Genomic DNA, 17,273 nt, shown 5'->3' on the forward strand with positions numbered 1-17,273 from the left:
GCTTTTTCTGGCTGAGGTCAGTGCTGGAGGCTCAAAGATACTGAAACAATCATAAGGTTCTGCTTGTTTAATAAGTCACGGGTGCGATCTTAGGAGATAAGCCCTACATACACTTGGAAAACAGTCTTTTCAACATCTGTTCTTTGCAGTGTGTATAAATGTCCTTCTGCATCACTCAGCACCTGACAGAGAGCATCAACTCTAGCATGGATGCTCTGCTTAAGAGGATGTTCATCTCTAGGCTAAAGATATACATGCCAGATAGAGGACTTATGTGCTGTGCACAAGGCTCTGCATTCACACTGCCAAAACAAAGCACCTTTTAATGTGATCATGACAGTTGCTATTAATCACACGTTGACCTGGGATAAAGATCTGAATGCATGTTCATCTTCTATAAATTTAAGTCAAGTTTTAAGATGCACTCACTGATCAGCTGATGATTCATATTGAGAGGCATGTTAGATACTTGGTTCTAAACTCTGGGAAGGTCTTTGGCTTAGTTTCGCAGCAGTACATATGGAGAAAGAATCAGATTTTAGTCAATTGTTAATGTACTGTGTATTCCTGGAATGGCCAAGCATCAAGTATCTGTGATCTCAGGCCAGCATCACCATTTACAGGAAGCAAGGGAAGGACTCCCAGTGGACGAGATTGTTGTCTTACCCATTCTCTGATGCTGGACAGAGATTTGTGTAGATCACAGTGCTGGAACCTAGAAGGTTCATGCTGCCTCATAACATAGAAAAGTAGAAGGGGCAAGCATGGCATATAGAACGAGAAAACAGGGCACATACTCTCTCTTGATAACTATTGAACTAACAAAGTCCGATCTGCATTAGTCCCTCTTCAGAAGCTATATACCCCTGAATGGTCCCATCCCTGAATGCTACAGCAATGGAAATCAGGTTTCAGAAGGCTTCTCAGAACACACTCAAACTGTAATACACAGTCCCTCAAAGTCACATTCTAGATAGCACACTGTGTGAGGAGAGGAGAGAAGCAGAAAAGACTGGAGAACAGCCTTCAAGTCTTCAATTAATTCTCATTGTTTGATTGAGATTTCTTAGAAAAGTGACTTGAGAGTAGCTCTGGAGCCTAACCTAGGCCTATTGGGAAGAGGGACTTGTTTTGTCTGAAGGGAGACAGCACCCTGTTAATCAATCCATATGCTCAGGTGAGGTGAGAAAAGGGTTATTGAGTTACTGATCTAAAGGACAGTTCTTTTGTCTTCTAATGTGTGATGCCCTTTTTCCCAGTTAGTGACAAGTACCTCCTACTTGTCTCAAATGTCTGTCGCAATGCAGTGTCATCTCTTTATGGAGAGATGACTTGTAGACTATGGCTAATACACAAATTCTGGCTCACTGCCTACATTTTTATTTTACAGTAAAACTATATAAATCATGATGTGTCTTGTTTTTTTCTTTGTAGCTTATATTTTATCTCCCCTTGTTTTAGACATGGTCTCTCTGTATATCCTGAACGGTCTTGTTGTTCTTTTCCTTTTTTAATTAGGTATTTTCTTCATTTACATTTCAAATGCTATCCCAAAAGTCCCCCAGACCCTCCCCACCCACTCCCACATCCAGGAAATCCAGGACACAATGAGAAGACCAAACCTACGGATAATAGGAGTTGATGAGAATGAAGATTTTCAACTTAAAGAGCCAGCAAATATCTTCAACAAAATTATAGAAGAAAACTTCCCAAACCTAAAGAAAGAGATGCCCATGAACATACAAGAAGCCTACAGAACTCCAAATAGACTGGACCAGAAAAGAAATGTGTTATATGACTTTTAGTGAGAACCTATGCTCACCATTGCCCCTTGACCCCCCCCCCCACGCTAAAACGTTTATAACCTAGAACTTCACAGCAAAATTAGGCTGTACTGCCTACCTTATACCCACAGTTGTTCCTGACAGTGTTCCATGGGATGGCATAGAGTGCCCTGGGGGTGTGGGTGTGGGTGGGGGATAATTGTTCTATACAAAACCAAGTTTCAGCAAGGCAAACACAATAAAGTATGCTGCATCTTTGGTGTTTACGATCAAACTGTGAATGCGTGTGTGTGTGTGTGTGTGTGTGTGTGTGTGTGTGTGTGTGTGTGTGTTTGTGTCAGTGTGCTAATATGCACTGGGAATTTCCAAGAAGAAATGTAGAATATGTCATAATTCCTGAGTTGTAACAGTAGATCCTTCCATTTGTTCAATGTCTACTAAATAGTCTCTTAAAATAATGTTTTATAGAGTGCAATTTTGGTGTCCCTAAGCTATTTGTTGCAGGGAAAGGAATTACTACAGGAACAACAATGTTAACATGTTGCCTGCACACTCAGTCATTGAGTTGCATAAGCACTCAATGGCTCTGAGTGTCTAGGACTTAGGTATCCTTATATTACTATTTATTGAAAGTTTCTCTGCCATAGCCTAGTAGTAATGGGAGCCTTCCCCAAAATCATGTAAATAGTCATCTTAAAGCTCTAACATTTTGCATTCTTATTCTAAACTTATTCTAATAGTGACTATTAACATGCAGAGTGTCTCATTCTAGATTTTTTTCAAAGAAGCATCCCAAATTTATCTGGTTTGCACAGCTAGTAGGAGATACAGTTAGAAGGGACTTGGGTTCTTAATCACAAAAGTGTTTCCTAGCCATCTGCCTGTGATGTTAATTCTATATGGACTTCTGATAGCTTTGTTTTCACACTTAACATATTTGCCATATTTTAGGCAATTTAATTGTACACATAAATGGGGTTTTGAAATATAATTTGATGCATGTGTGCAGTGGATAATGATCAAACTATGGTGATTGGCATTCCCATCCCTTAGACATTGTTCATGTCTGTTTTAACCTTTTGAACATGTATTTTGTAGTTCTTTGTATGGCATATAGTGAAGTTTCCTGTAAACTGTACACCATCTTGCTATGAGGTAGAGGGTTAGAATTTATTCTACTTGTAATTCTGTTAACTCCTACCCTCAACCTTACTCTTCCTATTCCCTCCTAGCTTCTAACAACCACAATTCTACTTTCAAATTCTATAAAATCAACATTTTTAGCTTTTATATGAGATAGGGTCTTCCAGTTTCATCTACTTTGCTACAAATGATACCATCCCATTATTCCATATATTTAAAGAGCATCTTTTCTTTACTTGTTGATAGATACCTCGGTTGATTTTAGGGTTGATTAATATATTTCTAGACCAGAGAAGCAACTATTTCTTTTTAATATTGATTTGATATGCACACAGATACAGAAATGCACACACAGAGGGGCAAACATTGATAGAACCAGGTTTTTTTTTTTAGGAATCTCCAACATGTTTTTCACAACTAACAGATTATTTAATGAACTTGATAAACTATATATTTTCATCATACCTCCTTGTAGTTCAAATTAGTCTTGAAATAAAATCCCAATTAGTCAGGCAGCGAGTCTAGGTAGTAGCTGTCAGAGATTTTTATCCTTAAAGTAGTTATTCAAATACCAATCTAAGCAGGGGCCATGACATAAATGCATAAAGGTATTCCATGGCTCAGCGATAACTGAAGAGAGAAGAGGGGTTAAGACCAGAATATAGCGGTGAGGATGTCTTCAGTTTCCAACACAGACAGTAGATATTATGGTGGGGGGGGGGGTTTAGTGGTCTTTTAAATAACCAGAGTGTGCAGATAAAAGCATAATAGCTGACCTAAGGATGTTAAAATAATACAATAAACATCAAAACTTCTCAGCAACCCATGAAATGTCAGGTGGTGGGATTAAAGGAAGAAATATTCCACTACAGTAGCAACGTACACATGTTGCTGAGTCTACCTGCTTGTAACTGCAGTCTCTGATGAAATGCTAAAGACTTGAGAGGAGTTGCATTATTTAAAGAAAAACACTTTAGTGTTTCTATTGTATTGTACACTGTTTCGATTTTGATCCTCTGGGCCCTGAACAATTGGATAGAATATTCTGTGTTTCAACTCTGCCTGTGCATTTCTTTGACACAAATATTCAAATCAAAAAGAGAGGGTACTATTTACACAAAATTCATTTTGCTTTTCACCATCCTCCAGGTGTATGTCATCATCCCAAAATTCTAAGGGGGCATTTTTAAAACCATACACCTACCTAGAACCTAGTAAAATTTAAATTTACTTGACTTGATTCAAAAAGTTCCATGGTATTAGATAAAATTGCAAAGTTGGAAATACTTTAGAGAATAAAAAGCTCCCATGCTTTACATTCTTAGAAGATACTACAGAAAGTGATAGGGCTAAGAAGAGCAGTCGTAATGAGTAACAGAAGACAGAAAGATGGGAAATCACACACACATTGAGAGAGAGAGAGAGAGAGAGAGAGAGAGAGAGAGAGAGAGAGAGAGAGGAATAGATGAATGAAGGAGAAGAAGAATGTAAAGAAATGATTTGTGGTATTAGAGTAATATCCAGAACACAAACCTCAAGATCACATAGCTATATTAAAGTATGTTAAAGGTACTTTTTAAAAGAACATTTTCGTGGAAAGATTGACATAAGGGACTAACCAGGAAGAGATGAGGCTGGAAATGGGTGAGTCACTGTGCCCTGGGGCGGGTCAGGGTGGGAGGGCACAGGAACCACTTGCAAAGGCCAGCACATCTTCTCCTCTGACAAGTGATCTCTACACTGAGATGGAAAGACAACATGTGAAGCCTGAAAGAGTGGGTAGCAGACTTATGAGGCTCCTTGGACCACCCTGACCTAAAGGTTGTGCCGATTTACAAATTAGGTCCTACCTGAATAAAGACCTAAGGAACTGTAGAGAATGGGAGAAGCCCTGGAGAGCTAGAAATGAGGGAACGCTATCCTAGTGTTCCCCTACATTTTTTAAAATCAAGTTCTAGAAGAGACAGCAGAATGAGATGTTTTCCTTTCTAGGGTTGGGATGAGCATAAGACTTAACCTTCTGGTATTGTCAAATTGGACATCTTGTAATACCGAATATTTTCTATGGCAAATTGGGTATCTTGTAAGGCAGGACATTTGCTATGGCCCATGTTATATAATTGTTATCACAGCAATAGTCTATGCTTTGTCTGATTTTGCATTTTGCTGTTATATTATTGCTTTGATGTCTGTCAACAGTGGATGCTATCCATGTGGCTGATGCAGAAGAGAGTATCAAACTATTCTTAGGTCAATTTTTCCCCTTTAGATAGCATCTGATTATGTACTTCAGGTTAGCCTCTGACTCACTAAGTTCCTCAGACTGGCCTTCAACTCAAAATAAGCCTCCTGCCTAAGCCTCTTAGAGTCTATGCTAACAGGCATGTGTTGACCTGTGCCCAGGAACATATTGACTTTCAGTGATGATACTTAAATTATGGTGACTACTGGCTATTCTCTATAAAAATCTGTTTATTCTATGATGGCACCAACTACTGAAATGAGGACATTTGTTTTATATGTAGGTGACAGAAAATTGGGAATGGCATCTTATTTTGTGGTAGGTGCCATTAATAGAGGAGAGGAGTAAAAGGAGGAGGAGGAAGAGGGGACAGAGAATGGAGAAGGAATAAGCTGAGAAGACTGGAATAAGGATGAGGAGACAAAGGAAGAAGGAAGGTAAAATGGAGGCAGTCAGGAGGGAGAGGAGAGAGGAGAAGGGAAGGAGAAAGAAGAGCAAGAGATCTATCACTTGCTAGCAACATGACCCTGGCAAATGGCTTACCTTCTCTGAGTGATAATTAACTCATAACGCTCTAGTTAACTAAATAATGATAAATACACAGGGCATATTTTAGGGCTTAGTCCAGTAATGGAATTAAATTTTCAGTAATTGGACACTGATGACTGTTGTTGATGCGGGTAAGACAATGAGCCAGCAGTAACAAGGTGGATATAATAGGCATAGAAAGGCATGATTATAACCCTATGTTAATAATCAATCAATTACCAAACAGAGATTGCATATGTCCTTTGCTCACGGGTTAAGTGTCAGTAACCCTGTGAAATAAGAGTGAGCGAAGGTGGACTTTACACGCCAAGCTTTTGTTTCAAGTGAGGAGAATGGTTCCCCTTCATTCAATATGTGGAAGAGTAATTGTTTACCTTGGGTAAAATATTTTGAGACTATCCAGGAATGGTTTGTGGCAAAAGTGATGAAAATGTTGAAATGTTATCATTCAGGCAGTCATTGTACCGAAGACAGGCTAACCAGAAAGAGAAACAAAGGGTTTATCCACTGAGCACCACGTACCATATTAAGGAAGGGGCAGGTGACATCAAAAGATTCTTCAGAACGTTAGCTGTGAAAAGATAAGACTGGCTGGAGATGTGGATTGATTGCAGTTGCCTTGTATGGGTTGAGCCCTGGGTTCAATCTTCATAACTTGGGTAAACAGCAGAAAGCAATGTCCAACATAGTAGGAGTAGAATGGGCTGCAGCTTATATAGAAAAGACATGTTTTATGTCTGCTTATAGAAGCATATGATGAAAACTTAGGAAGAAACTAGAAGTAGAGTTTGCTTCTTCAGAATGAGATCTAGACAGATGGAACATGTGAGCTGGGGAGGGGGAGCTAATTTCCCCTCATCCCTGGCTTGACTTGACTCCCCAGTAGCTGACTTTGAGACAATCAGTTACATGTCAACAGTTCATCTAGGAGCCAATACCAAAAGCAAGGTGGGGAAAGAAGCTGTGTCCCACTGCAACCTTCTGCAGGCAGCCAAGTGCATCCAGAAATGGGCAGGGGGTGTAGCATGAGGCTGGGGTTCCTTACCCCTTACTCAGCTGTTCCATGTCTTAGGTAGACAGGAACAATCCCAGTATTTGTAGCAATATTTTCTGATTCTTGAACCAAGCAAGGTAGTCGGTTCAAAAAAGCATGAAATGGAATTTATAATGTCAAACAAAATAACCAATTGTCATACAGGGCAAACAACAGTATTGTGTAGAAGGGACTGAACATACTTTTGCAGCTTTCTAACATGCAGAAGCCATGTGACTTATTAGAAGATAGTGACTATCAGTTAAAGTCAGAAGAACTTTCTAGTAATTAAATCTGCAGTCCCGTGAGGCCTTGACAATGATCTACTATTGGCTTCAGCCAGCAAATTTCACTCACTCAAGGATCTGTTTTAAACAAACATTTATTGGGTCTTAAGTACGAGGTAATAAACAGGGTACTTAATCTCCAAAAATGGCTGCCAGAAGATGAAATAGCTTGTTACGCAGCAATAAAAAACTAAACAGCCCTTTACACGATTGTTTTCATATAATTCTCTCACTAGAACCTTCTTATAAAGTGGTTAGTATACCATAAGCCACTAAGTCATGGAGTGAGTTGTTATTCCTACCTTACCTCTCTCTACTAGCAGGCAATGCAGCACTCTTAGTGGAGCTGGTAAGGAACCCAGAGTCCAAGGTCCCATGTATTTGTATAATCAGAACCTGCATTTTAACAATGATTTTGTGATGCTTAGGAAAGTCTAGGAAGCAAGTTTTATGGCGTTTAGTGTGTTACTTGACGTTTGGTTACTATGACAAACACCCAATATAAGCAACTTCTCTGGAAATGGCCTTAGTTTCCTTTTTGGTGCTGTAATAAAATGTTCCAACTAAAAACAACTTAGGTGAGGACAGGATTTATTTTTCTTACACCCCTAGGTCACACTTTGTCACCGAGATTAGTCAACAAAGGAACCTAAATCAGCAACTGTGGAGGAAGGCTGCTTGATGGCTCACTCACTTGCTCTCACAGTCATGTGTAACTTTCTGGTACAGCCCAGGACCACGGGCCAAAGGAATGGTGCCACCCAAAGTGGGCTGGACCTTCATGTATCAATTAAAAAGATAATCTCCCTGAGACATGCCCATAAGCCATCTGATCAAGGCAATACCTCAATTGAACTCCCTTCTCAAGTGACTTTAGGCTCTGTCAATTTGGCAGTTAAGCTAACTAGGACAGAAAATATCTAGCCTCATGGTTTTGGAAGCTTCAATCCCTGACTTCCGGGATTACAGCGAGGCAGTACATTACAGTGAAGTACATAAAAGATAAAACTATAAGCTTCAGGCCCCGAGAGCAATAAACAGAAAGATTCAGGGATCCCACCATCCCCAGTGGGATTGTTGCCTCCAGTGACCGGTCATCCTTCCTAGGTCTCACCTCTTCAAGGTTTTGTGACTTCCAGTACTGCTGAACTTGGAACCACATCTTCAATAGATAACCCTCCAGGGGAAATGTAAGATGTAGACTCTAAATTTTGATTCTACAGCTGAGAGATATGATTTGTTGGCTCATAGTGGAAAAATAAATAAATAAAACGGCCCACATTTAACCAGTATTTAATCTTATCTGGATTGAATATTTCAAACTGCAAAGTATTAATAATCTGAGCTATTATCAATAACCACATTTGTTGATCTCAGCATCTTTTGAAATAGTATGTAAAATACACAATATACACAATGCTTGTGTAATGGGAGAAGATGGTTTAGAACGGAAAGGTTCTACTTCTCTGATCTGAGCTTACTGTCCAGTACTGTATGAACACAGTGCTTTGGTGTCCTTGGTGACCTCTTCAGACTAGAGTCACTGCATTGTCTTCAGCTCATTTTCAGATCCGCTCTGAGTGGTGAGGCACTCTGCTGTGATCTGAAACAATGGCACCTGAAAGCATGAATAATACATCACACTAACAATGCTTTTCGAACCATTATGGTGCAGAATATTGTATCAATCCATAATTTGAAGATGAGACTAAATGGATCTTTCATCTGAAAGAACTCCTGTGATATGTCAATTTATACCTGATGCTAATAAGAATATACTATCGCCAAAAAATCCACATTAAAATATTTTATATAAGACGCACTTGTATTAATAGATATCTGTCATTTGTTACTAAATACAGCTGTTCAAAGAACCTCTTAAGTGCTTTAGAAATTTGTTTTTAAGACCTTGACATTGGATTGAATAAAGAGTACTAGGGAGCTAATCTTTCATGGTGAAAATGGACAGAGTGGATGAAATACTGTATGTTGCTTACTTCATTTTTGCCAGGTCAAATTGAAATTCCCATCAACATTTGACACCCCTTACACAGCCACATAATGAATGAGTGAGCGCCTAAATATGGATGTTAAATATTTCATTTTCACTAGACATTATTACCATTGACTGTGGCTCAACTTTGGAGACTTTCACGTTTCTTTACTGAATATTCTGGTCTTTCACTGTGAACCTTTCCTGTAAGAGAGGAGTAAAATAAGGTGGCTCACTCAATTATGAATCATCCTGGATTATAAATTCATGGATCATTAGCCATGAATTCAACAAGTACACAGTGATGTGTTTGCTCTGAAATTGCATCAGTGTGTGAAGTAGTACTTTAGGAAGATTAAATTAATGAAAAGAATTGAGTAACTGTTCCATATCAGTGAAATATGGCCCCCTCACCTAAGGGTAAATAAATAAATTCACTGTTTACATTGTCCCCCCTTGACTTCACTGTCTCCATCATCCTCTCAGTGACACTAACTGTTCCTCCATTTGATGGAATCAATATTTTAAATATGAATCAAAATGCAAAGTAGGGGGGCTTGGGCACACATAAGTTTGAAGTAATTTTTTTCTAATGGCTTTGAGTCATTTTTCTTCATCTGAAAGGCTTTTGGCTTATAGAGGGGGAACTGGGGTACTTCTTTTGATGGAAGTTGCATCTTGGTTTCGAAAATGCTCCCCCAGTGCTTAAATAAAAGTAGCTGAGAACAAGCTGAGTGGGAAAACTTCAACCTTTCTAGTTGTTGTTGTTTGCTTCCGATGCTAATTTGTAGAATTACTATGGAGTCTGGTTTCCAGGCTTCTCTGGAATTGCCAGAACATGTTTCCACCCTAAAGTGTTTTGTTTTCATAATTTGGTCACTGCCGTGCTTGCCTTTTTTCTCTCGAGAAGGGATCTCTTGGTCAGAACCAGGCTATATGGTATATATTCATTTTCTTGCTCATTAGCCTTCATTATTTCCACGTGTAGTAATCTGTTTCATAAAATGTGCATAGAAAATATGTTTCATTTTTGATGAAAGTCAAAAATTTCTAAAATAATTTTAAACTTAAAACTCTCTAGAACCCCAAGCTGCTACTTAAAGAGAAGTGGGTTGGAAATTCTTTAGCAAAAGTGAAATTAGTGTCTGTCATTAGTGCCTGTTTCTCACAGACAAATTCAATTCATAATAGGACTTCCTGCTTTTGCTCCTACTGGGCACTGGTCCAGAGATGCAGTGGCTTCAGCTGGGGAGCACTGTGACCTCCACCTATAAAATGTGCTGTCTGTATTTGGAGATAGCACTGAGCTCCTAGAACAGTTAGATCCAGAGCTTCTCAGGCATCCGCTGAGCCCCAGCTGTCAGCCTCAGCACCACAGGAAAACAGGGTGGTGCATGTCTGTAATTCCAGCCTGCCCTCAGAGGGTGGAAGAGGACAGTCAAGAGGAGCTCCACCCTAGCCTGAGGTATGTGTTGAGGACAGGAGCCAGCCTGGGCTATAATGATCCCTTGTTTCAGAATAAAAGTTTTGAAGGAAAAACAAGACTTAGGACCACAAAGTTAATTGCTACCCATCAAACTTGAATACCTCCAAGACAAACAATACACCATCCCTCAGTGGGCCAGAGTAGGGGGTTTGCGCATTCATACTAGACCAGTTACTTCCCATCTTAAGCCAACTGTCCCAATACTGCCTCATCTTCTCTCTTTTTCCCTTCAGTTGGCTGGCACGACACCTTTAAGTGTATTCCTGTTTTGCCATTCAGCAGGAAAACTCTTCACTCTGTATCCCCTGGCCCCTCCCAAGCCCTTCCCCTCCATCACTGACACATCTGCCATTACTTCCAGGCCACACAATGTCACCATCCTCTTGCTTTTCTTTGCACTCTCCCAGCTGATGTCCCACATCCTTCATCCCTCCGCATCTGAGCAGAACTGCCAGATGACAACTTTAGGATCATAATGTGAATTAGTTATGTTCTCACCATTTCCCATTCTCATTAAATCATTGTCAGGGCCATGGATTCATGGGGTACCATTTCCTGTTCTCATTACAATTTTTGTCACAAGAATGAGGTATCAGAATTTCTGTGCTCAGAATAGCCTTTGAAAAATCATGCTTAATGCAGCTGCTATGACCTAGTTTTTTGGGCTTTTTTTTTTTTTCTGTGCTGCTTTGGACTGAGCTCTGCCTTCCCCCCTTCTCTCTGCCTGTTTATGGCTTTGCCAATTAGCAGATAGCAATTTAGGGATGTGTTTTTGGTAAAAGTCAAGGAATCACATAGCAGGATTGCGTTAAAATTTCATCTTTCTCTTTCCAGGAGCAAAACTACTTGTTAGCTGCACACTCCCCAGCCTCCCCATCAAGTTAGAGAGGCTGTAAGTGGTCCTTTCTTAGGTAAATTCATCACTTACATTTTCATTGTAATGTTCTCTGCATCTTAAAGCACAAAACTAAAGCTTGCCCTTGAACTAAAGCAAAGAGATAATTGTTCACACTGGGTGTTCTTTTCTTTAAAAAAAAAAAAAAGATTCCAAATTTATGTTACTTTGGGGGTGGGGTGGGGATACATATTGTTACTATTCAAATAATTTGAATAAATTACTTTATTTCCCCTCCCTGCTGATCCTAGCTGCCTTTATGGGGTTTGTTTTACAATTGATGGCTTTGTTCTTCCAAGACAGTTACCAGTTCTGTTTGGGTTCAGGTGGAAGTCTTACAAACACCAAGTAATGATTTGTTAACTAAACCCTCCTGAAGCTGTCTGTCAGCAGCCTATGTGGCATAATAGCAGCTTCCCCTGCCTGCAGTCATGTAGGGGGTGATGTAATTAGAAGCAAACTTCCTCAGACACCAAAGAGGGATGGGCACCTCAGAAATGCTGCAAACGATTTGCTTGCCTCTGTGTGTATTGCATGTGTCTGTTTTGTTATTGCCCATTGTGAGCGAGAGAGACATGCTGGAGAAAATGATGATCATTTCATTGGTAGTAAATAGATCTAGGACCCTATTTGTAGGAAATATTTTAATGATATATATGCTCACAATGTCTCCAAATTCATCACACTGACTTTAGTGGTCAGCACTGTTTATTTTTTGTTTTTGTTTTTGTTTTTAAAAATATTCCTAGAGTCTGGCTGCCTGTATCACTTTCTACCTTCTAACTTATATTTGTTTTCTATTTCCTTTTAAATTATATATATATATATATATATATATATATATATATATATATATATATATATATTCCTTTTTAATTAACAGAAGGCCTGTAACTGAGGATGCCCCTGAAGTTGCTAAGTAGCCAGAAGCCAAAGATGGCTTGAAACTCCTGATCTTCCTTGCCTCCACATCTCAAGTCTCATCTCTGTCTCCCTGGCCTTCATCAGCACCCTGTGGCTGTTTATATTAGAACCGATGACATGAAGTTATGGGGCCCAGGCTTTAAGCCTAACCAGGCAATGTCTACTTACTGATGTGAAGTTCCTCATCTTTCCTCAGTAGATGAAAATGTCGATAGGAAGATCAGAAAAGTGCACGTCACATTCCCTTGTAGTTATGTTCATCTGCCACACCGTTATCACGATTTTATCTTGACAAAAGTCAAGAGCATTTATCATGCTTCTGACTCTGCCCACAATTGCTGTTGGATAACTACAGATCCAAAGTTCTCAGTCTCTAGAGTTTGTTATTTCACGATCCCAGACACTTGGTTGGTATAGGACAAAGTGGCCAAGAATTAAGTCCAGAATTTGAATTCTCCATAATTTCTCTATAAGGACATTAAATGCTGTGTACTCATGTTGTACTTTGCAAAGAATAGTGACCTTGAAAGAATACACATACATACACAACACACATACAGAAATGAGGTCGTAAAATGTCACATGGCTTTCTGGTCCTGTGGACATTTTCTAGAAACTGTAGGCACAAATTTACCCACAGGTCCTGTCTGTAGAGAATTCTTGGTACCTGATTTCTCTTAAAGCAGGGAAAACCAGTGAGCCCCACAGCATTTCTTAATTCTTCTTCTGCATTACTTGCTGTGACAAGGCTTAGCTCTATTGGGGACAAAAAGATTTCAAAAAAGATGAATTCTTTATCTTTGTAAGGTGCCTTACTTCATAGCAAAATAAAACTTTGAAAGGCACAGCTGCCTCTCTCCCCGCTACTGTATGCTTCCAAGGCAGCTTTGCTTTGGTGTTGAGGGTTGCTCTAGGCTGGCGTTCTACTAGAGATAAAGAGAAATAGCACACAAATCGCCTTCATTTTCCTCAATGAAAGATATTTCCTACTTTTACTTCTCTATCTCTACCTTGACTTGTCTTTTCTTTTCTACTCAGCCACACTTCCTTTGAGCCAAGTCCACAAAGCGCCCCCTCACCTCCCCAGCATCCATTCCCTGAAGCATCCCAGAGCAGTGGGGGTAACATGAGTTATGCTGCAAAGCCTTCCACTGGAGCCGTACTCTAGCCATCTATTTGAATAAATGAGTTCATAAGGAAAAATTCAGTGTTAATTTCAATTCGGAAGCAATTATGCAAGATTTAACCAATGCCTTTTAAATTAAAGATTTCCGTACTTATTCTGGCTAAAATAAAACTACGATTTTCATTTTTCAAAACTAAATACAGCCCGTGAGAGGACGGCGGTAATATTTGCAAGTGGTTATATTAGAAGCATATTTCTACTTTTGGAAATCAATATAATGTTAGAACACCCTAAATTTCCACTGGCATTCAAATAAGCTGCCTGAAATTACTAATATTATGGTAAATGGATCTTTCTGGCGAAAGCATGTGCCCATAAGATTCTAAATTCGGTGTAGAAGGGTGGTTTGGCAGGGCAGAGCTGTTGCTTAAAACACAGTAACAAGAAAGGAAACCAGGAGAAAGATGCCACCATTAAAATTTCCATCTAGTCCGTATGTTCACACTATTAAAATGGACTCAATATTTTCATCTGTTTTCCACACACAAACCTTGTGACTAACCACCTCAGCTCAGTTGAAATAACTGGAATCCTAACACTGAAATCGAATGCATGTCATTTCCCTTTCAAATCCATCTAGCTTCACAACTTTATCTTGAAAGCTGTTTAAGTCTTTCATAGCTTTTGAGAATTTGACATACAATTCAAATCTTAGGACTTGAAAGTTGCAGCTAGTGGAAAAGATTGGAAGTCCTTGGAAATTCTTTCAAAAGTTCGTTCTCTTTTATGTCCAAAGAGGAGGCTGACATCTAAGGGAAGAAATTAAAATAACAATAAGCCCATTTTCATTTGGGCTCCAGGTGGGGCAAAGATGTCCCCAGAAAGTCCCCTCAAATGGAGATATCTCTCATGAAGACCACAGAATCCTCTCATATCTGGCGAAAGGTTTTAAAGAACACCAGAGGAAAAGCAGACCAACGAAATGATTTTATAAAAATTAAGAGACTCTAAAAATCAGGATAAGAGCGAGAACTCCCAAGCTAGAAGCATCTGGTTCCGAATCTCGACCCCAGCCATCTGATGCGTAACTGAAACTCCTGTGTCAGGAGGTTGAATGGTTCCTGCTTCAAAGAGCCTTCTAAATAGAGTGATTTAATCCATATGCAGGGTTTATCAGAGTGCCTGCCATACCAAAAAAAAAAAAAATGTAGCCATCATAATTACTGCCGTTATTACAAATAAAAAGAAGTCTTCATATCTGGCATGCTCAGAGGAGAGTTTTCAGATTTGCATATGCAAATGGCAAAGTTATTGACAAGTGTGTTTAAATAATTCTTCCCATCTTATTTTAATTGGCTTTCTGTAAGACTTGAAAATTCTAGACTTGGCTTCTAAACGGCTCCATTTTCCTCGGCAATGGCTAAGCTGTTGGAGCTGTTGTCTTCTAATGAATTAATTTGCTGCTCTTTGGATCTGAGGAAAGGTGAGCTGCATCAGTGTGTGGCAGTGCAAAAAGACTAGTCTTTTTTTATTACAATTACCAAAAAGCCTTTGCAATCCTCATCTAATAATCCTAACGATGCTCTAGGTAGCAGATATTGCCTTCTCTGATTATCTCCTGCCCACCTGACCTATTGTTACCAAAAGCATGGCCCAGAGAGGAAGAGAACCAGATAACAGGAGAGAAAGCGACAAGATTCTTGAAAATTACTTCCAAGTAGAAATCTACCAGTCCATCAAAATGCCGTCCTCACTCCGGTTTGAGTGGTATATGTTACTCTTAAGTATTAAACGCTTGCTGTATCTATCTGAATGGTTCACTCCCTTAAGCCTCCTATTCCCATGGGCTCCATGGTAACTAGAAACATCCCGTGCAGCTGAGGATGAAATGGGAACACAGAAGAACTGGGAAACATGCTCATGATTTTGTAGCTACTGGTGTGGGAGGTGAGGCAGGTACAGACTGACTCTGGGCCCGGATCTCTTCACCAGTGTTACTCTCTATATTTTCTGTGTCCCTGAGGAGTATACTTTAAAAAAAAAAGTAGTGAATAATAGGCATAAAATGTTAATCCATTTATGGATTGTAATAGATAGATATGTTTCTTTCCTTTTGATTTATAAAAATGAGAAGAAAAAAATGACTTGTCTTTTATGATGTCGTTTGAAATCTGGCAATACTTTTAATTGGTGACTCTGCCTGGGAAAAGTGCGCAGGAGAAAAGTGAGCCTCCTGTTACTCAGTAATTGCTATTTTCCCAGCAATGAGATAAGGACAATAAGGTTTGCAAAAAGAAACCGCTGATTTGGAGAAATGAGTGTTCTGTGTTTTCCTTCTATTGACCTGCTCTCTAAAAAGGTCTCTATTCTAGGGCTTTTTTTTTAAAAAAATATATTATTCCATAAATAGCAGTTGATTCTTCTCAAAATCTAAAAGGAAGGAAAAAATTATTTTCTCACATTTCTATGATGCTAGATAAATTGCCTCTTATCCCCGATGTCTGAAATGTTTTGAAACCCAATGACAGTAAAGAAGAATTCATTTAGATTCAATAGGGTATTAAGTGATAAATTTTCTATTTGCATAAGTTTGGCTTCTTTAACTTTAGACTTAACGTGTCAGTTTTTAATGTAATGAATCCATCTGTTTGTGCTTCTAGAGGCCTTTTAAAAAGAGCATTTCATAATAGAATGTACTTATCTGAATTCAGAATATAAAACAAAACTCGTGAGAATAAGTATTTAAAGTTTCTCTGTAGGTTATATATGGCAATCTGTAACTTTTCAGTCATACTCAACAAACCACAGGATAACATTCTCAGATCAGAGCAAAAGGTGTATTAGTCAGTATAACAGAATGTAAATTAGATTCCATTCTTTCCTCCATATTTGTTTGTATTTATATAAACATAAGGAACATAAGTATACTAAAATAAAAATAAACATATTTATATTTATAAAAACAGAATGGACAGGGCTGAGAAAAATCAAAAGATAATTTAACTAGTTCAAAGAGTTGTATGTCTCACCAAGCTGCTGGGATTATTACATTCTAAGCATAGGCGTGTGTGTGTGTGTGTGTGTGTGTGTGTGTGTGTGTATTTGTGTGTACACATACTGCATGTGCAGGCATATGGGAGAATTGGGGGTTGGGGACGTTCGATTGCACAATTCCACCCCATTCAGGCAATGCCCTCTCACAGACACTCATGTCGAATTTCTTTGATACGTACCTCAAGTCTTAAGAGTGAATCCTTCTACAATGTGATCAGATGAGATCAACTAGCTGATCTTCCTGAAGGGAAGATTCAGATGTTATCAGTCTTTGCCAAATCGTTGACATATGGTGGAGCACATCACTATATACCAATATGACGGTAGAAAGTGGTATATTTTTGACGGCAGCATTGTCTTTTTTGTTATATTTGTTATTATTCTATACATTCATATGATGTGTATGTGAGTGCAGGTGAGAGTTCTCTGCACCATGCATGTGGAGGTCAGAGGACAACTCTAAAGAGCCAGTTATCTCCTTCTACCAGGGGTTCCAGGGATCAAACCCGGATCTTCGAGCCAGAAGGCACATGGACGTACTTCCCGAGTCATCTTACCTTCATTGCTACTGTGGTTGTGCAGTCAGCAGGATATAAGCTATGTTGACAGTATTCATACCCGGGTTTCTAAAGTCAAGTCTAGGGCTGTCTGAACCTTTTTCTTTTTCTTTGTCCCATGTGACTTTAGCTTTAATGTACAGTTTAACTGGATGTGTGAGGGACTGATTGTGTTTCAGAAGTTCCTAAAGGTTAGCCCA

This window comes from Mus musculus, chromosome 6 (genome assembly GCF_000001635.26).
Source record: "Mus musculus strain C57BL/6J chromosome 6, GRCm38.p6 C57BL/6J".
NCBI classification, from domain to species: domain Eukaryota; kingdom Metazoa; phylum Chordata; class Mammalia; order Rodentia; family Muridae; genus Mus; species Mus musculus.